General features: G+C 31.8%; 1 pseudogene; it reads left to right on the top strand.

The window, feature by feature from the left end:
* The first annotated feature begins 2,009 nt into the window (after positions 1-2,009).
* Positions 2,010-17,048, top strand: LOC111275416 (pollen receptor-like kinase 4; annotated as a pseudogene).
* Positions 17,049-21,495: the final 4,447 nt, after the last annotated feature.

Raw genomic sequence — 21,495 nt, 5'->3', positions numbered from 1 at the left:
TTGAAAATTAAGGGAAAATGGTATTTTAATGTCCTTTTTAATAATAGAATTAGAATAGTGGACTTAGAATTATTACTTTTTGCTATGATAACAAAATGTATTTATTAAAATTTTTTTATAATTACTGTAAAGGAAAATAAGGTACCATTTTTGCTTCTAATTTTAAGTTAAATTTTTAAAATCAAGAGAAAAAAAATGATAATTTTGTTTCCTTTTAAAATTTTTATTTTTTTTCTAATAAATATATTTAAATTATTTTGGTATATTTTATTTCTTTTTTTGTTAAAAATAATTTTTAGCTTTATTTTAAATAAGATTTAATTTTATATTATTATTAAATTTATAAAAATTGGGATTATAAAATTTAATAAAATAAAAAAAATAGAATTAGGATAATAAAATTATTATTTTTTGCTATCATACTAAAATATATTTATTAGAAAAATAAAATTTTTATAATTATTCTAAAGGAAATTAAAGTACCATTTTACCCATAGTTTAAGTTGAAAATTTAAAATAAAGGAAAAAAATTATACTTTCGTTTCCTTCTAAATAATTATATTAATTTTATTTCCTTTCTAATAAATACATTTTGATATGATTGTAAAAAGTAATAATTCTTAATTTATTATCCGGGTTTGTAATTTTCTCTTATTTTTATGTAAATGGACCATACTGATATCCTTTTAAAAATGTATGGAACTATCACGAAGTGATATAATGATTATAGATAACGGAACCCAACTAAAAATTTGAGACTATAAGTGCACTTCACCTTTTTTTTTTCTTTTAAAATTTTGTCTTTTTTCTTTTTCTTTTGAACTACACATTTGCTTCGTAACAAATACATCAAAATGCAAGGCCCAACATAAATAGCCCCTCCATTTATAAAATCGAAACACAGCAACAATGAACCCACACCTAAGCCACTCGATTCGTTGTCAATGAAAAAATTTTGTTGATTCTCAAACAGGGGATTCACTTGAGTGTTATTTTTTTGGTACAATTGCGAGGTACAAGTAGGAGTATGGTTGGAACTTTGGATGTCTATGTGTTTTCTTAAAGAGAAGCAAGACCAAATATTCAACTTGAATCCTTTTTAATCAGTATTAAATTTACTTATATATGTGGAATGTGGTGACTAAAATTTTTGAGTCCTTGTCATTGATAAAATTTTATGTGACTAAAACAAATTAAAATTTTGAAGTAATTAACAAGGTAGTTTAGCCATATATTATTATAGATACCAATACCTATACATATAACTATATACAGGTATTTACATATATCTATTTATATTTATATTTCAACAAAAATAATGCATTCTTGGATATATACACAAAATCTAATAATAGAAAATTTTTTCAACTAATGATAAGATATATTTACTATTGAAACCTTTGTCCTCCTAACTTATATCCACACATGTATAGTAAGAAAAAGTTTAAGTTCAAAATAAGAAAAGAGAAAAAAATGTAAAAAACTTCGATGTTTGGTATTAATGGTTAATAATAATAATAATAATAATAATAATAATAGTAGTAGTAGTATAAATAAATGAAGTCGACAAAGAAGTATATATGCTTATACTGGTTGCCTAGTTTGTATTCGCTCCTTATATAATCGTGTTTAGCAACATAAGAATTATAAAATTAACGATAAGAGAGAAATTTCTGATAAACTAGATTATTAACATGTTATAGATGTTCTATTTAAATAAATATACATGTTATAGATGAAGATTATGAACTAGATTACTATAAACTATAAATGGGAAAACAGTTAAACCTCCCTAATCTATTGTGTACAAAAATGAATAGAATTCAAAGGCTGGCCTTAGATCTCTCCTACGCATACAGCTCAACTTCGAAAGCACAAAAATCTTCCTTTAGTTTGGAATATAGCATTGTTTACTCAAATCTACCAACTTTGGACCGTCACCAACTTTTTCAATTCTATTCTTGTTATTTTATGCCAACCTCAGCGTACCCTTACGGCGTTATCCCCTGTTTCTTCCAAGTCTCTTGATCCTCTTATCCAAAAGAAAACAAAAACTAAGAAATCAAATAACGCAAAGAGAGAAGAAGTTATGCATTAATCCAAACTCATTGCCGTTGAAGCCTATTCCTCTCCTGATTGCTTAGCCACCATTTTAATGTTGTAGCGATGCTAATGGGCACGCACATAGCTAGGCTTGTGCGCACACCTAATCCATCATTAGTTCTTGCTCTTTTTTCTTTGTTGTCAATGGTTGTCGTCTCATTTGGTGATACGGATACTGAGAACCTGTTAACATTTAAGGACTCGTTAGCAAACGCTTCATCTCTTAGCAATTGGAATGCTTCTACTAGTCCATGTAACGGATCGAGCAAACTGGATCAGGATGCTTTGCGTTAAGGACAAAATATGGGGTTTGCAACTTGAAAACATGGGCCTAGCAGGGTTGGTGAATATCGAAATTCTTGAAACATTGCCTACATTGCGTACCATAAGCCTTATGAACAATAATTTTGAGGGTACAATGCCTGACATAAGGAAATTGGGAGCATTGAAGGCTTTGTATTTGTCAAATAATCGTTTTACTGGAGAGATTCCTGATAATGCGTTCCAAGGGATGAGATCCTTAAAGAAAGTGTTTCTGGCAAATAATGCTTTCACCAGTCAAATTCTGTCATCGCTAACGACCTTGCCTAAGTTTCTAATCTTGAGACTGGAAGGGAATCAATTTGATGGCCAAATGCCTGATTTTAAGCACAATCTGAAGGTGGTTAACTTTCCTAACAATCAATTGGTGGGTCCTATCCCTCCAAGCTTAAGCGGAATGGGTGCAAGCATGTTCTCAGGTAGTCGCTGCATGCACCCATTTACAAATTACAATGCTCATCTTCAAGCCAAATTAATTATAATTCTAGTGAAGAATATTTTAAAGGATAGACTTAGTTCATGTTTGGTTATAAGATAATGGATATGATAATATGAAAATTATTTTATATTATATTTGATTTGTATCTAATTGAAAAAGATAGAATTACAAAAAGAATTATCATCCTCTTGGTATAGGATGATTCAATATTCTCAAAGTGTAGAGAATTATTTTTAATCCATGAAATAAAACTTATATATCTTATTATATCTTTAAAAATTATATTAATAATTTAAATTATATAAACTTTGAAAAAGAATAATTTTAACTAATAAATAAATTATTTTATTTTAATCATTGCACATATTAAATATAAGATAAGATGACATTACTTAATTTAATTTTATTTATAATATCATTTTATCTTATTTATCGTAATTGTATATACAAATCATAACCTTAATTCCTTAATTCCTTTATATGGTGGTAATGCTTACGCTAGGATAATTTCGTTATTTTCAAGTTTAACAACTTTTATATGTTATTTTTTTTTATCGGAGGAGATCAGTTTCAACCATGATTTCTCCTTGACTAAGGGGATACATTTTTTGGTGTCTATTTTGTATTATTATTGTTTAAAAGTTTTGTTCATCGTTACTTCTATAATTTAATTTTTAATTGTAAAAGTAAAAAACAAAATTTAAGAAAATTTGAATATATAAAAGTAAAACTAGTTTTAAAAAAATGAAACTGAAAGTGTCATTTTATTGGATATCAAAATATATAAGTCCAGTTTAATACACGACAAATATAGTAAGTAGCATATTTGTAGCACATTTTAATAGCATTTTGTTTATAAGTTTTGAGCGTCTCTTTGTTGTGACGCAGGCAACAGAAATCTGCGTGGGCGACCTCTCGAAGCATGCACCGTGAGTGGTTCCCCAGCTAGCCCCTCACCAATCCTCTCAGCCAGCCCACATCTTGTCCCCCTATCCTCAAACTAGAATGCATCATCTACTCTGAAGATTGTATTGATTGCAATATCTATAGTGTTACACTACTGGTAATCATTGCAACACTTATTTTTATTCTGTCTCGGAGGAGACAAAAATTTGAAATATTAGAGGAAACAAATATTGATGACTCAAACAAGCTGCCAACTTACGATGAAGTGGAAAAGAAGGTTTCGGAGAATGGTAGCATGATGAAGAGATCTGACTATGGGAAACTTATATTCTTGAAAGATGAAATTGAGAGGTTTGATTTGCAAGATCTATTAAGAGCCTCGGCTGAGGTTCTTGGGAGTGGGAATTTTGGAGCTTCATACAAGGCCGCCATAATGAATGGCGAAGCCGTAGTGGTGAAGAGGTATAAGCAAATGAACAATGTGGGGAGGGAAGATTTTCATGAACACATGAGAAGATTAGGAAGGTTGAACCTTCAAAACTTGCTGCCTCTTGTGTCTTATTATTATAGGAAAGAGGAAAAACTGTTGGTTTCCAATTTCATGGAGGATGGTAGCTTGGCTAGTCATCTTCATGGTGAGTTTTTGAATAGCTCATGATCATGCCTAAGATTCTTAGTTGTTCCTTAAGATGATAAGATAATTAATGGTTGATATCATATAAATTTGTTAGAAGATTTGAACTATGATTCACCCTTTCCATCATAAGATTTGAAAATGCTAGAGCTTATTCACTGGTAAAATTTTTCAAGAGTGGTTATAAAAGAAATAATGATTATCATACCTTTTACCACAAATTCTCTCTTGCTAAGGAATTTTTTTTTTTAATTATGGGGAAATTCATAAGTCTCATGAACTTCAGGTTATCCAAATGCTAACTCGAGTCCTTTGATCCATGTTTTGTCCAGCCAACCATTCCTTAGTTAAACCTGGTTTAGATTGGTAGACCAGGTAAAAGATCATAAAGGGTGTGGCTAGGGGTTTGACTTATCTCTACAACAAGCTTCCTAGCCTAGTTGTGCCCCATGGTCATTAGAAATCTTCCAATGTGCTTCTTGATGAGACCTTTGAGCCTCTGTTGTGTGATTATGTGGAGACCCGTACCCAACTTGCGAGGTATTGTCCACTTTAATCCGAAGTCTCATGATTTTGTCTCACAAAGGTGCCTCACAAGTTAAGATTAAATTTCTAGATATATATCATTCCTTACCCACACATCTTCCTCATATGAGATTGGGGGTATTACAATCTCCCCACCTTTAATGCTTGACATCCCTGTCAAGCTAAGTCCATCCACAAGACCAAAATCACACTAAACCATCATTTAGCACTTAGTGAGTCCCACGGCTCCATCGTGTAGCACTTAGTGACTCTCACGACTGTGGACTGGTGACCACTCTGATACCATTTTGTGGAGACCCTACCCAACCTACGAGGTATTGTTCATTTTGACCCAAAAATCTCACGATTTTATCCCACAAAAGGTGTCTCACAAGTTGAGATTAAGTCTTTACATATATATCATTCCTTATCCACACATCCTCTTGATGTGGGATTGGGGGTGTTACAATTTAATGATTGATCCATGATTTGGTTTGATTACGATATTTAAATAGTAACATATTTTACAATGATTTATGAATTTACGAAATGTTTGACAAAACGATGATCTTGAAATGTTTTGACATTATGATTTGATGAATGTTTTGAATGATCTATATGATGTGTATGAAAATGTGCTTGATCCGGTAAGGTGTGTAAGCCTATACTTACTGAGCTGTGGTTTGCTCATTCCCCTTCTACTTTTCTTTACAGATGACTAAATGATAAGTTTGGTTAGTCTTGTGTGAAGCTAGAAGATGAAATGGGTAAGATTACTTAATCGTCGGAGAATATGTTGGCCAATGAGATTTTAAAAGGCAGTTTTGTATTTTATATGATTTGTATTTGGATATATAAAGATGTATCATCAGTTGGATTAAAGATATAAATTTTACTTGGTAGATTATTTTATTAAAGAATTTTAGAATGATTAAGAAAGAAGGCTTCGTATTACTTTGGGGTTTTCTTCAAGGTAATACGATCGTGTTGCGTCTTAGTCTTGGGGCGTGACAAAAGTGGTATCAGAGCTTAAGTTACGATCTTTGGAGAATTTTAAGAGGTAGATTATGATTTGTAGATTGTGTTGAGATTTTTTTTTAAAGCTTAAGTTATGTTTCTTAGAGATTTTCTAAGAGTTCAAGTTATGATCCTTAAACTATGTGAGATGTTAAAAAGCTTATAATATGATTTTAAGGATTTTCTAAGAACTATGATTATAATCTTTAGAGATTTTTAAGAAGTTGATTTATGATAAGTAGATTAACGGTGATTTTCAAATAATATAGTTTATGATCCTTGGATTGAAAGAGATATTCTATGAGTATGGTTACAATCTATATATTATATAAAGATTTTTAAGAATTAGATGATGACCTCTGGATAATGTGATAATTTTTCAAGGACATAACTTTGATCCATAGACTATAGTGGTGAGTACAAGTAAATGATTCGATGAATTTTGGAGTAGTTAAAGTTTCAATGAATTTTGAGGAATCAATGATTCAATGGATTCTTGGTGTAGTTATTTTTGTTGATATTTATATATTGCTTTTGAAACTTGTAGTTAAGAGAAAGTGTAATTACTTTGATATAATACGATTTTATAAGTTAAACAGATTTTTGACACCACTTATAATGAGATATATTTTATAAGTTAAAGGATTATTTAAGAGAACAATTTGGTCGTTGGAGATCCTATGGGTTTGAGAAAAGACTTTCGACTTAATGAGATTTTGAAGTATTTGATAAGTGTAAAGTGAATCCTTAGTCATGGATTACAATTGAAATATGCGTGTATATTGTGGGAATTAAAAGTATAGAATATTAGAGTTTGAATGGAATAATGTTTTGAAATTTTGAAGTAATTATTTATGGGTTATAATGTTTGAGAATTTGTTTTGATGGTTTTAGTCCAAAATGTAATAATTGTGATAAATAGTTTAATATATGTAAAGAAGGATGTTCACCTGATTTGGTTCTACTTTTTTATTAAGAAAATATTTAAGGTTTGATCATGCGAGTTGGATGTTTGTATAGTTAATTTAAAGTTTGATCATTAAATTCCAATTTGAGGTGTACTGATATTTTTAATGGCTAAAGTGATTAATTTATGGTTATGGTTTCTAATTGAAGTATACTATTGGATTCTTTCAAATTTTATATTTATGGAAAACATTGCCTATTGTGGTACAAGGTTGTGTACTTAGCAAGGAATTAAATTTATGGATAAAAATTAAAATTTTGGTTATCCAAATGATTTAGTAAAGAAGTTGGTTTTAAAGGAGTAATCGATTTACAAAAGATATATATATATATATATATGTTTTGGTTAAGAATGATTGTTTGAAATCTTACAAGTGCAAATGATTGTTTGAATTTTTCAAGGGCAAAAGATTGGTTGAAATCTTACAAGTGATGATTTTGTGTACTTGGTGATGTTGAGCATGTATTCAATTTTAGAGAAATTTGAGAGAACTTTTGAAATAATGTGATGCATTTGGCAATTGTTCATAATTATACTTTTAGTGTGAATTCAAGTGATTGGAGTTCTTATTGGTTCAAACTTTATAAAAGAATTTTTTTTATGGATTATGATGCATAGTTTTTAACTTTGACATGAATATGATAGCAATATATTTGGTAAAAAGAGAATTTAAGACATTATGATGTTTGTGGGGATTATGAAGAATAAATTGTTATATGATAATTGGTATGTTAGAAAAAATAATATTCGCAATTGAAGACAACTTTGATAATTAGAGATTTATGTTTGAATTTACATGGTGTAAATTTATGGATATGATCTATTGCATTGATGTCATATGTATTCTAGTGGTTAATTGATAAAAAATTTTATGTTGTCGGTGAAAAAGAAAAGAAAATTAAAGTATTATGTGATATCTTTTTGGTGACAAAATGATTTGTTGATATTGTTATTCAAGGTTGTTATGGTTATGAACATATGGTGTGAAGCATATTACAAGGAATTTTGTGGACACATGCTTTTCTTGTTACAAAATGATATTAAAAAAGTTAATTTGTTTAGATTTTATTGGAAAGAAATATTAAAGTGCGCAGGGGAAGCCTGAATTGATTTTAAGTTCTAAATTGTTGTGCTATTATTAGTTGAAAAAGTGATGAATCTTTAATAAATAAGGACTAATGGATTTTGGACAAGAATATTTTGTGTTCCCTTCATTTTTGAGGCTTTATTGTTGATTGACATCCTTTTAAGAAATGCTTATATCATGACTTGAAGAGAAATATTTTATAACAATAGTCACAAGATAAACATTCAATGATTCATTATTTTGAGGTTTTGTATGAAAGTAGATCCAAGTCTTAGACTTATTGGCATAAGGACAAAGAAGAAAAACTCTTATTTCTTGAATTTATGGAACAAATGGCTGATAAATTTTGGTTGATTAAGTAATGGTTTAAAGTAAGCATGAGAATTATACCAGCATTTGGAGATATGATCTATTGCTTCAAGTGGTCAATCATTTGTACTCATTACGAGGATTATAAAGTAAGAAAGGTTAAGTTTGCATTGTAAAGACATTTGAAGTTCTTGGAAAAGTGAAAAAAGTTTAAAATAAAGAATATTGTCACCTCTGATGTTTAGTGTATATGATGAATCTATGTTAAGAGAATATCTTAGTAAAAGTTATGTGATTGGATATAAGTATTTAGAAATTCAAGATGATATGAGTTTTAACATATTGAAATATCTTTTTTTGAATGATTGATTAGAAAGAACAAGTTTTGAGGCAAGATGATTACTTTTTTCAAAGTTCAATGAAACAATCATACGGTAAGAGATATGATTGCAAAACTAGAGGAATAAGATGTGGATGTAAATCAAGTTTCAAGAATGAAACTTCTTATAAAGAGGGGAGAATGTAATACCCCAGCCCAAATAATAATTGGGCTAGACTAATACTAAAGCCTATCAATTTATTAAGATATTATTTAGTAAAAGAAAAAGGGCTGAAGTATTAGATGAAAGAAAACCTAATTATCGTGAAATAGAAAGGAAATAGAGTTCTTCTTCCTCATCTTCCTTAGGGTTAGAGAATATGAAAAATCAAGTTAGAAATTCACAATCAGAGGCTACAATCAAGTTAATCCCTTAAAGGTGAGTACATGTCCTCTTTTTATTTAAAAAGAAATATCAAGTTGATTGCTATTATTTGAAGTTGAAGTTTTGAGAGCAAAACCAAGAAAAATCATGAAATCTTTTATTAATCTTCATGATCTATTTGGGTAAATTACTGAGCTTTGTTTATTTCATGTTCTTAAGATTTATTGATAATTATTGAATGGAGTTTGAAGGCTGAAAGTAAAGATTTGAGTTTTTAAAGATTGAAGGAGAAATTATATTTTTGGATGAGATGTTGTGATCTATAATAATGAATTAAAATAGAATTTTGTATTAATGGATAGATTATTGCTGTGATTATTATATATCATTGGAAAGCATGTTGAATCTAGTTTCTAATAAAACAAACGAAAGTCAAATCCAAGTTTTTTATGAAGAGTTGTCTAATTTTAACTTAAGGATATGCAGGCTGTAAGACAACAGTATTAGAGTTGAATTACGAAATTCTTCTTAATTTGTATACAAGGATTTACAGATTAAGTATATGTTTGGAAAGCTTATTGAGTCTACTTTCCAATGAAATAAGCAGAATTGAATTTGGAGTTTCCTGTGAATAAATATATAATTTTTATTAGAAGGTATACAGGCTATTTGACAGCAGTATATAACGTGGATTTCAAAAATTGTTATAATTAATCTATAAGAAATTACGAGGTGTGCCATATATAGTTAGAAATATTATCAAGTTTAGTTTCTAACGAATTAAAGAGATCAAAATTCGATTTGGATATATGAGATATGACTTGTTTTAATGAAAAGAGGTCAGGCTGCCAGTACTAATTAGTTAAGTTAACCCTTTGTGTAATTTAGTTGATTTTTGTATAAATGGTCTCAAAAAGGGTTTATTAAATTCTGATCTGTTGAAATGATCTTGGATAGGCCATTAATTATTTTGGGGGAAAAACTAAGTGGTGGAATCGAATGGAGGTAAGTAGAATCTCACATACTTTGCTTGTTTTCGAATCTATGTATATATATGTGTTTATAAATGAATGAATGTTTTATTTCATTATTTTTGTTATATGAAAATAGGATCAAGCATATGATTATTTTATGTTTTTGCTATGTAAATGATGGATTATGATTATGAATGAAATGAGAAAATGATTTATGTTTAAAGAATGATTTTGTGATGGTTATGTTTTTACATCCCTGGGAAGTGGGATCATCGACACTAGTACTAGTTCTATGGCCATGGCTAACGGGTTATAGTAGTTAGCATAGACATGATCACATGACCCTACTAACGGGTTATAGTAGTTAGCGTAAGTGTCACGCCCTAGGCAGGAGCGCCAGGCACATCAGGCGCACCAGCATGCGAACCAGAGGTTGAGGACCGCATACCAGGCATGCTGGCGGGTATTCACGCGCAAGGCATAGAAGACGAGGCCAAAACGCCCGTCCAGCTTGCAGGCCAGCCCATGAGGCCAAGGCCTGGCATTCAGGCTGCCCGCACCACATCCAGAAGGGCCCAAGGTGCTGGATACGCAAGGAAAGCTTCTGGAACCTTGCAGGATCAGCAGGAGCCTCTTAGCAGATTTGGTTGACCCTAGAAATCAGGAGTTAGAATCCTGATTGATTGTAATCTGTATAATCCCTTGATTTTAGCCTTTATTCTAGGGATATTGCCATTAAGTGTAAGCTGGAGCCTTAACTATAAATAGAGGGCTGCTTCACCCTCATTGGTACACCATCAAACACTTATGTTTCAGTGAATACAAGAGCATTTCCAGCATTCTACCTTGTTATCCTTTTTCTCTTTAACTTACGTAATCAGCCCTTCCCATTATTCTAATGCCCGCACGCTTGTGTTTTAGGCTGACTTAGGCATAAAGGAGGAGATGTCAACCCTAAGGCCGCATGGATTCTGAGTCTAAGGTCAAAGCCTGCGACAGTTGGTATCAGAGCAAGTTCGGTTCTGTGTGTTTGTGTTGTGCAGGTTAGATCGTGATTGAGGAGATGGCATCCCAAAGTGACGCTGCTAACCAACAACTAGATGCCTAAAAGCATGGGTGTGGAAGAGGTAAGAAAGCTAGTTTAAGAGACCTATGGTCTACCATGGATGGTAGGTTGGCCAAGGTAGAGGTGACCATGGGCGACATGAAGGAGAAGCTTGAGGAAGTCAAGACTCACATTGCATCACTAGACTCCATGGGGGAGGAGATCTAAGGTGAGCTGCAAGCTGCTCTTAATAAAGGTATGAAAGTGATCACCCAAAAGAATGAGGCCTTTGAGGCTGAAGTGCTGACCTTGCGAGATGGCATGGAGGCCATGCGCCAGTGGATGAAAGAACTTACCAGTGAGCTCGTTGCTTGCAAGACTGCCATTGGGAATGGCATGTTTGCTGGAGTGTCCAAATTCAGATTGGATGTCCCTAAACCTAAGGAGTTCAAGGGGACTAGGGAGGCCAAGGAAGTAGACAATTACCTATGAGGTATGGAGCGGTACTTCCAGGCCATGGGCATGCAAGACGAGGCAATAAAGGTAAGCACCGCTGCTATGTATCTCATTGATGTAGCCTTATAATGGTAAAGGCGTAGGTGTGATGATGTCAGGCGTAGGAGCACCAAGATTGAAACTTGTGCAGAGTTCTAAAAAGAGTTCAGAGAACAATTTTACCCGAAGTATGCCGATGATGAGGCACGGGCAAAGTTGTGTAGGTTAAGCCAACAAGGAGACATAAGGGAGTATGTCTAAAAATTCTCTAAACTGATGCTACAGATCTCGAATCTAGGCAAGAAGGACGCCTTATTTGCTTTCATGGATGGGTTGAAGCCGTGGGTGAAGCATGAGCTACAATGGAGGGGAGTTCATGACTTGGCTAAAGCCATGACTACTACTGAGGCCTTGATAAAGTTCAAGCCTCTGAACAAGTTTGAGTCTTCCAAGCCGAAGGGTATAGGCAAGAACGATAGGCACTGGAAGAAGCAGTCCAAGGGAAAAGATCATGATCGAAAGTCCAAGGAAGGAGATTGAGACCGTTTAACCAAGGATGGCGAGAAGAAGCCACCAGCAGGCAAGTGGAAAACAAAAGGAGACCAAGAGCCATTAGCATGCTACCTATGTGGGGGGAGCCACATAGCATGCAATTACTTGTAAAAGGGTAAGTTGGCTGCTATAGACAAGGAGTCTGACGAGGAGCCAGAGTCAAGGGCAGCAAAGCTTGGGTTATTGGTGGTCAATGCTATCCAGAGTAAGGGGAGTCACAAGCCAAAAGGCTTGATGTTTACGGATCTGATGGTTGCGGGTTAGAAGGTGAGCGCACTGGTGGACACAGGTGCCTCACATCTTTTTATTTCAGGTGATGAAGCCCAAAAGCTCGGACTAAAGGTGCAAAAAAAGACTAGTACCATCAAAACGGTGAACTCCAAGGAAGTTCCAGTCATTGGAGTAGCATGGGAAGTGGAGTTACAGCTTGGAGACTAGAAAGGCAAGGAGACCATAGAGGTAATACCTCTTGACGACTATGAGTTTGTGATTGGGTTGGATTTTCTTGTTCGGATTAATGCCCTCCTTGTGCCTTTTATCGATTGTGTTTGCATCCTGGATGCACGGTGCCAATGCCTAGTGCCATTGAGGAGAGGGTCTGAAGTTGGGTCACGAGTGGTGTCAACCATCCAATTTGCCAAGGCAGTAAGCAGACAAGAAAACAGCTTCTTGGCAGCCCTGAAATATAATGAGCCAAGAGAGAAGGGGATCGAGTCACCCTTGGAGGTGCTAAAGGTGCTGAAAACCTTTAGTGATGTGATGCCCACAAAGCTGTCTAGCCAGCTACCACCTAAAAGGGAGGTGGACCACAAAATCGAGCTGGTGTCTAAGGCTAAGCCACCAGCTAGAGCCCTTTACCAAATGTCTCCACTAGAGTTGGAGGAGTTAAGGAAGTAGCTCAAAGAGTTAGTTGATGCTGGCTTCATCAGGCCATCGAAGGCACCCTATGGTGCACTGATTCTATTCTAGCACAACAAGCATTTTACAGAATTGGATTTCCAAATAAAGTACAAGCCAAGATGGGTGAACCTAATGGCAGACGCCTTGAGCAAGAAGGCTAACCTTGCTGCCATTAGCCAACCAAAGGGGTCACTGGTACAGCACATCAAAGAGGGACTTGCACATGATCCTACAGCCAAGGCTCTTATGGAGTACGCCCAGTAAGGTAAGACTAGGCGGTTTTGGATGCAGGATGGTTTGTTGTACACCAGGGGTAGTAGACTGTTTGTGCCGTAGTAGGGAAAGCTTCGCAAGGAAGTTTTGCAAGAATGTCATGATTCAAGGTGGGCTAGACACCTCGAAGTGAGTCGTACCTTGGCGCTGATCGAGGACCGATACTACTGGTCGCATATGAGGGACGATGTGGAGGCCTATGTGAAGACTTGTCTTGTGTGCCAACAGGATAAAGTGGAGCTCAAAAAACTAGATGGTCTCTTGGAGCCATTGCCAGTGCCAAAGTGACCATGGAAGAGTGTTTCTCTAGACTTTATAGTCAGTCTACCCAAAGCAAAAGGGTTTGGAAGCATCATGGTAGTGGTGGACAGGTTTTCCAAGTATGGAATCTTCATTCCAGCAACCAAGGAGTGCCCAGCCGAGGAGGCAGCTCGATTGTTCCTGAAAAACATGGTTAAGTACTGAGGAGTGCCGAGGACCACTGTTAATGATCGGGACGGGTATTTTACGGGCAGGTTCTGGACTGAGTTGTTCAAGCTGTTAGGGTCAGATTTGAACTTTTTCACCAGCATGCATCCACAGACCGATGGACAGACAGAACGCGTGAATGGACTATTAGAGGTCTACTTCAGGCACTATGTGAGTGCCATACAACGGGACTGACCAAAGCTGCTAGATGTTGCACAGTTTTCCTACAACTTGCAAAGGAGTGAAGCAACGAACTAGAGCCCATTTGAAGTTGTGACAGGGCAACAACCACTACCAGTTTGATTGCTGCAGGTTATACAAGGTCGAATCTAGCAGCATACAAGTTTGTCAAGGCATAGCAGGAGCAAACTAACTTGGCCAGAGTTTGTCTACATAAGGCAGCCAAGAGGTCGAAGAAGTGGGTAGACCAAAATAGGCGGGACGTGCAGTTCCAGGTTGAAGACTTGGTGTTAGTGAAGCTGCATCCCATTGTGCGTCATAGGGAGCTACACAAAGGCCTAGTCCAGAGGTATGAGAGACCTTTTCAAGTAGTTAAAAGGGTAGGTAAGGTTTCCTACAAGCTGGATATGCCACCCAAGCTGAAGGTACACTCGGTGTTTCATGTGAGCATGCTCAAGCCGTTCCATGAGGATGAGAGAGATCCAGGATGGGTAGAGTCAAATCGTGCGTCATTGGGAGTAAGGGCCTCATATGAGAAGGAGGTCCACATCATCATAGTTGATCGGGAGGTGAGACGAAAAAACTATCAACCAAGATAAGAGTACTTGGTGCGTTGTAAGGGACTTCCAAATAGTGAGGCAAGCTGGGAACCAGCAGATGACTTATGGCAGTTCGGGGACCAGATCAGGCAGTACCATGCAGAAGACGCAACGAAGGCATTGCGTAATCAGGTGGGGGAGAACGTCACGCCCTGGACGGACACGCTAGGTACATCAGGTGCACCAACATGAGAGCCAGAGGTTGAGGCCCGCAGACCAAGCGTGCTGATGGGTATTTACGCGTAAGGCATAGGAGACGAAGCCAGAACACCCTCCCAGCTTGCAGGCCAGCCCGTGAGGCCAAGGCCTGGCATTCAGGCTGCCTGCACCACATCCAGAAGGGCCCAAGGTGTTGGATACGTAAGGGAAGCTTCTGAAACCCTACAGGATCAATAGGAGCCTCCTGGTAGATTTGGTTGACCCTAGAAATTAAGAGTTAGAATCCTGATTGATTGCAATCTGTATAATCTTTTGATTTTAGTCTTTATTCTAGGGATATTGCCATTAAGTGTAAGCTGGAGCCTCAACTATAAATAGAGGGCTGCTCCACCCTCATTGGTACACCATCAAACACTTCTGTTTCAGTGAATACAAGAGCATTTTCAGCATTCTACCTTGTTATCCTGTTTCTCTTTAACTTGCGTAATCAGCCCTTCTCATTGTTCTAGTGCCCGCATGCTTGTGTGTTAGGCTAACTTAGCCATAAAGGAGGAGATTCCAAGCCTAAGGTCGCACGGATTCTGAGTCTAAAGTCAGAGCCCGTGACATAAGGCCCTGGCTAACAAGTTATAATAGTTAGCAATAATCATGAGGATGAAATTGTCGATACGGCCAATATCACAGGTTATAGCAGTGACCGTAACTAATGAGATAATGATGATTTATAATGATGATGATTTGTGATAATTTTTAAAGATTGATCCATGATTTGTATATAAAGATGATTATGATGATTTTTAATGATTGATCCATGATTTGGTTTGATTACGATATTTAAATAGTAACATATTTTACAATGATTTATGAATTTATGAAATATTTGACAAAACACTGATCTTGAAATGTTTTGACATTATGATTTGATAAATGTTTTGAATGATCTATATGACGTGCATGAAAACGTGCTTGATCCGGTAAGGTGTGTGAGCCTATACTTACTGAGTTATGGTTTGCTCATTCCCTTTTTACTTTTTCTTTACAAATGACTAAGTGATAGGTTTGATTAGTCTTGTGTGAAGCTAAAAGATGAAATGGGTAAGATTACTTAATCGTCAAAGAATATGTTGGCCAATGAGATTTTAAGAGGCAGTTTTGTATTTTATATGGTTTGTATTTAGATATATAAAGATTTATCATCAGTTGGATTAAAGATATGAATTTTACTTGGTAGATTGTTTTATTGAAAAATTTTAGAATGATTAAGAAAGAAAGCTTCGTATTACTTTGGGGTTTTCTTCAAGGTAATACGGTCGTGTTGCATCTTGATATTGGGGCATGACAAAAGTGGTATCAGAGCTTAAGTTGCGATCTTTGGAGAATTTTAAGAGGTAGATTATGATTTGCAGATTGTGTTAAGATTATCTTTAAAAGCTTAAGTTATGTTTCTTAGAGATTTTCTAAGAGTTACCTGCGAGGTATTATCCACTTTGACTTGAAGGTCTCATGAATTTATCCTACAAAAGACGCCTCACAGGTTGAGATTAAGTCTCTACATATATATCATTCGTTATCCACACATCCTCTTGATGTGGGATTATGGGTGTTACAATCTCCCCAACTTTAATGCTTGACGTCCCTATCAAGTCAAGTCCATCCATAGGATCACGATCATATTAGACAATCGTGTAGCACTTAGTGACTCTCATGACTGCGGACTGGTGACTGCTCTGATACAATTTTGTGAAAACTCGTACCCAACCTGCGAGGTATTATCCACTTTGACCCGAAAGTCTCACAGTTTTGTCCCATAAAAGGTGCCTCACAAGTTGATATTAAATCTCTACATATATATCATTCCTTATCTACACATCTTCTTGATGTGGGATTGGAGACATTACAAATTATGCTTTAAGACCAGTGATCAACCAGGAGCAAGCTCACATGTTCATGACTGCTTACAAATCCCCAAAATATGCTATAAAGAGTCGCATAAGCAGGAAGACTAATGTGTGGTGCCTAGGAATACTAATCTTGGAACTCTTAATGGGTAAGTTTCCAAAGAACTATCTAATGCCAAGTTATGATAGTAATGCAAATTTAGCCACTTAGGTTAATGAGATGGTCAAAAAGAAAAAGAGCAGTGAAGTTTTTGACAACGAAATGCCAGGAAATAAAAATAGTAAAGGTGAAATGATAAATCTTTTGAAGATTGGATTAAGCTGTTGTGAAGATGATTTCGAGACAAGGCCGGAGTTAAAGGAAGTAGTGCAAGAGATTGAAGAGTTGAAAGAAGAAGATGATGAAGAAATATGTTTAATAGTTGGTGAAGTGAATGCAATTATCTCTACCGAAAATATGAAGGATGAATCATTTTTCTCCATTAATCTTTGAATAGGTCTGTAAATCAAAGGATCAAGTTAAATATGCATGTGAGAATGCCCCCGTTATGTTATGTGTTTCAAAATCCCATAAATTCATGAAGAAAATGATGCTCCATGGGACTTTGCTTTCTCCACATGTGATAAGAAAACTTGGTATGGTTAAAAATGTAAACATGGAGTCTCACATTTCAATGTTTGTGAAAAATTAATGTGGCATTTGTTTATGGAAGTTTCTTCTAAAGGTTGGGGAAAAGTGTTAGAATTCTTTGAAATGCTTTGTACGAGGTCTTTGAAATATTTTTGAAAAATTCAAATTAATTTGGATTGAATAATTCCTTATCAGATTTAATTTAAATTCATTTTAATTCGGGTTTAAGATTAAATTTGATTTTCATAATTGTAATCAAATTTTAGCTAAGTCAAGTTTAAAGTCTTGGGATTTACATTTAAACCCTGAATCATTGATCGGGCTTTAGATTGTTTTTGGGTCTTTGTAATTGTTAGTTGGCCTAATGCCCAAATAAGGCGGAGATTAATTTAGTTTTTGTTTTTCTTTATGTTCAGAATAAAAAATATTAATTTATTAATATTTTTAAAATTAATAAATAAAAAATTTATAAAATAAATCTATACCAGTTCAATTACTTATAATTATTTGAATAGTTATTTATTTCAAATTGTTATGACCATTTATTTTATTATAAAACAATTATTTTTGTTCATATAGTCTTATGCAGAATAAAGTAATGCTAATTTATTAATATTCTAAAACTTAATAAGTAATGGATTTAAAACATAAATTACTTGGCCTGACTAGTGCAAATAGTTATGACTGATTGAATAATTATCTATTTCAAATAGTTATGATCTTTTGTTTTATCACAAAACAATTATTTCTATTCATACAAGCTTATTTAAAATGACATAATTCTAATTTATTAGCATTTCAAAAATTAGTAAGTAAGAGATTTAAAAAATGAATCTATTTACCAAACAAATTCAAATAGTTATGATTATTTGAACAATTATCTATTTCAAATAGCTATAACTTTTTGTTTTGTCATAAAAACCTTTGCTATTCATACTAGCTTATTCTAAACAAATAATACAAATTTATTGATATTCAGACAATTAATAAGTAAAAGATTTAAAAAATAAATCTGTTTACCAAATAAGTTCAAATAGTTATGACTATTTGAACAATTATTTATTTCAAATTGTTATAACTTTTATTTTGTCATAAAACAATTGTTTTTGTTCATACAAGCTTATTCGGATTAAAATAATATTAATTTATTAATATTTTGACAATTAATAAGTAAAAGATATTAAAAATAAATATTTTTATTGAACAAGTTCAAATAGTCATAACCATTTGAATAATTATTTATTTCAAATCGTTATGACATGTTGTTTCATCATAAAATAGTTGTAGCAATTCATATAGGCTTATTCAAAATAAAATAATACTAATTTATTAATCTTCCAAAAATTAATGAGTTAGAGATTTAAAAAATAAATCTGTTTACCGAACAAGTTCAAATAGTTATGACTATTTAAACAATTATCCATTTCAAATCGTTATGACTTTCTTTTGTCATAAAATAATTGTTTCTATTGATATAAGCTTATTTCAAATAAAATAATATAAATTTATTAATATTCTAAAATTTAATAAGTAAAAATTTAAAAAATAAATATGTTTGCTGAACATGTTCAAATAGGTATGATTATATAAACAATTATCTATTTCAAATAGTTATTACATTTTATTTTGTCATAAATAAATTGTTTCTTATTTCAAATAAAATAATATAAATTCATTAATATTCCAAAATTTAATAAGTAAAAATTTATAAAATAAATATGTTTTCTTAACATGTTCAAATCTTTATGACTATATAAACAATTATCTATTTCAAATAGTTATGACCTTTTGTTTTGTCATAAATAAATTGTTTCTTACTTTGAATAAAATAATATAAATTTACTAATATTCCAAAATTTAATAAGTAAAAATTTTAAAATAAATGTGTTTACCAAGCAAGCTCAAATAGTTATGATTGTTTGATCAATTATTTTTTCAAGTAATTATGATCTTTTTTTTGTCATAAAATAATTATTTCCATTCATACAAGTTTATTCAGAAAAAAATAGTACTAATTTATTAATATTCTAAAAAATAATAGGTAGAAGATATAAAAAATAAATTTGTTTATTAAAAAAATTCAAATAGTCATATCTATTTGAACAATTATTTATTTCAAACCGTTATGACCTTTTATTTGGTTGTAAAACAATTATTTTTGTTCATACAGAATTATTCAAAATTAAAATAATATTGATTTATTAATATTTTGAAAAGTAATAAGAGATTTAAAAACTAAATTTGTTTACCGAATCATTTCAAATAGTTATAACTATTTAAATAATTATCTATCTTAAATTGTTATTATCTTTTTTTTGTCATAGAACAATTGTTTCTTTTCATACAAGCTTTTTTGGATTAAAATAATACTAATTTAATGATATTCCAAAATTCATATATAAGTGATTTAAAAAATAAATGTGCTTGCCAAGCTAGTTCAAATAGTTAAGACTATTAGAATAATTATTTATTTTAAATTGTTTTAACCTTTTGTTTAGTCATAAAATAATTATTTTAGTTCATACAAGCATTTTTAGAATCAAATAATACTAATTTATTGATATTCAAAAAATTAATAAGTAAGATTTTTGAAAAAATAAATCTATTTATTGAACAAGTTCAAATAGATATAAATATTTGAACAATTATCTACTTAAAATTGTTTTAACCTTTTGTTTTGTTAGAAAATAATTGTTTTTGTTCATAAAAGCTTATCCGAAGTAGAGTAATCCTACTTTATTAAAATTTAAAAAATTATTAAGCAAGAGACTTAAAAACTAAAGCTGTTTTCTAAACCAGTTCAAATAATTATGACTATGTGAACAAATATCAATCTCAAATCATTATGATCATTATTTTGTCATAAAACAATTGTTTATGATCATACAAACTTATTTAGATAAACATAATATTAATTTAATAATATTTCAAATATTAATAAGTATGAGATTTAAAAAATAAATGTTTGCCAAATTAGATCAAATACTTAAGACTATTAGAATAATTATCTATTTTAAATTGTTTTGACCTTTTTTTTAGTGATAAAATAATTGTTTCAGTTCACACAAGCTTATTTAGAATAAAATAATATTAATTTATTAACATTAAAAAAATTAATAAGCATAAGATTGGAAAAATAAATCTGTTTACCGAACAAGTTCAAATTGTTATAATTATTTGAATAATTATCTATTTAAAATTGTTACAAACTTTTGTTTTGTCATAAAATAATTGTTTCAGTTCATAAAAATTTATCCAAAATAAAATAATACTACTTTATTAATATTTCAAAAATTAATAAGTAAAATATTTTATAAAAAAAAATTAGTTTACTAAATCTATTCAAATAATTATGGCCATTTCAACAATTATTTATTTCAAATCATTATTACCTTTTGTTTTGTCATAAGACAATAGTTTTTCAATATACAAGCTTATTTGAAATAAAATCGCTATTATCTTTCATTTTGTCATGAAACAATTATTTTTCAGCATACAAACTTATTTGAAATAAAATAATATTAATTTATTAATATTTTAAGAATTAGTAAGAGATTCAAAACATAAATTTGTTTATCGAACTAATTCAAATAGTTATGACTATTTGAACAATTATCTATTTTAAATTATTATAATCTTTTGTTCAGTCATAAAGCAATTATTTCTGTTCATACAAGTTTATACAGAATAAAAATAATACTAATTTAATAATATTCTAAAAATTCATAGCTAAGAGATTTAAAAAAAAAATCCATTTGTCGAACCAATTCAAATAGTTAAGACTATATGAATAATTATCTATTTCAAATTGTTATGACTTTTTGCTTTCTCATTAAATAATTATTTTAGCTCACACAAGTTTATTCGGAATATAATAAGAATAATTTATTAATATTTCAAAAATTTCTAAGAGATTTAAAAAATAATCCTATTTATTGAACAGTTCAAATAATTATAAGTATTTAAATAATAATCTATTTCAAATCATTATTACGCTTTGTTTTGTCATAAAACAATTATTTTTGTTTATATAAGTTTGTTCAAAAGAAAATAATACTAATTTATTAATATTTAAAAAATTAATTAGTAAGAGATTTAAAAAGTAAATCAATTTACCAAATCATTTTAAATAGTTTTGATTATTTGAATAATTATGTATTTCAAATTATTACAACATTTTGTTTTGTCATCAAATAATTGGTTTTGTTCATACAATTTTATTCAAAATAAAATAATACTAACTTAATAATATTTCAAAACTTAATAACCAAGAAAATTAAAAAATAAACCTAATTGAGGAACTAGTTAA

This window comes from Durio zibethinus, chromosome 26 (assembly GCF_047325235.1).
Source record: "Durio zibethinus cultivar Kanyao isolate XHJ-2024 chromosome 26, ASM4732523v1, whole genome shotgun sequence".
Taxonomy (NCBI): Eukaryota; Viridiplantae; Streptophyta; class Magnoliopsida; order Malvales; family Malvaceae; genus Durio; species Durio zibethinus.
This window is presented reverse-complemented; position numbering and strand designations above follow the sequence as displayed.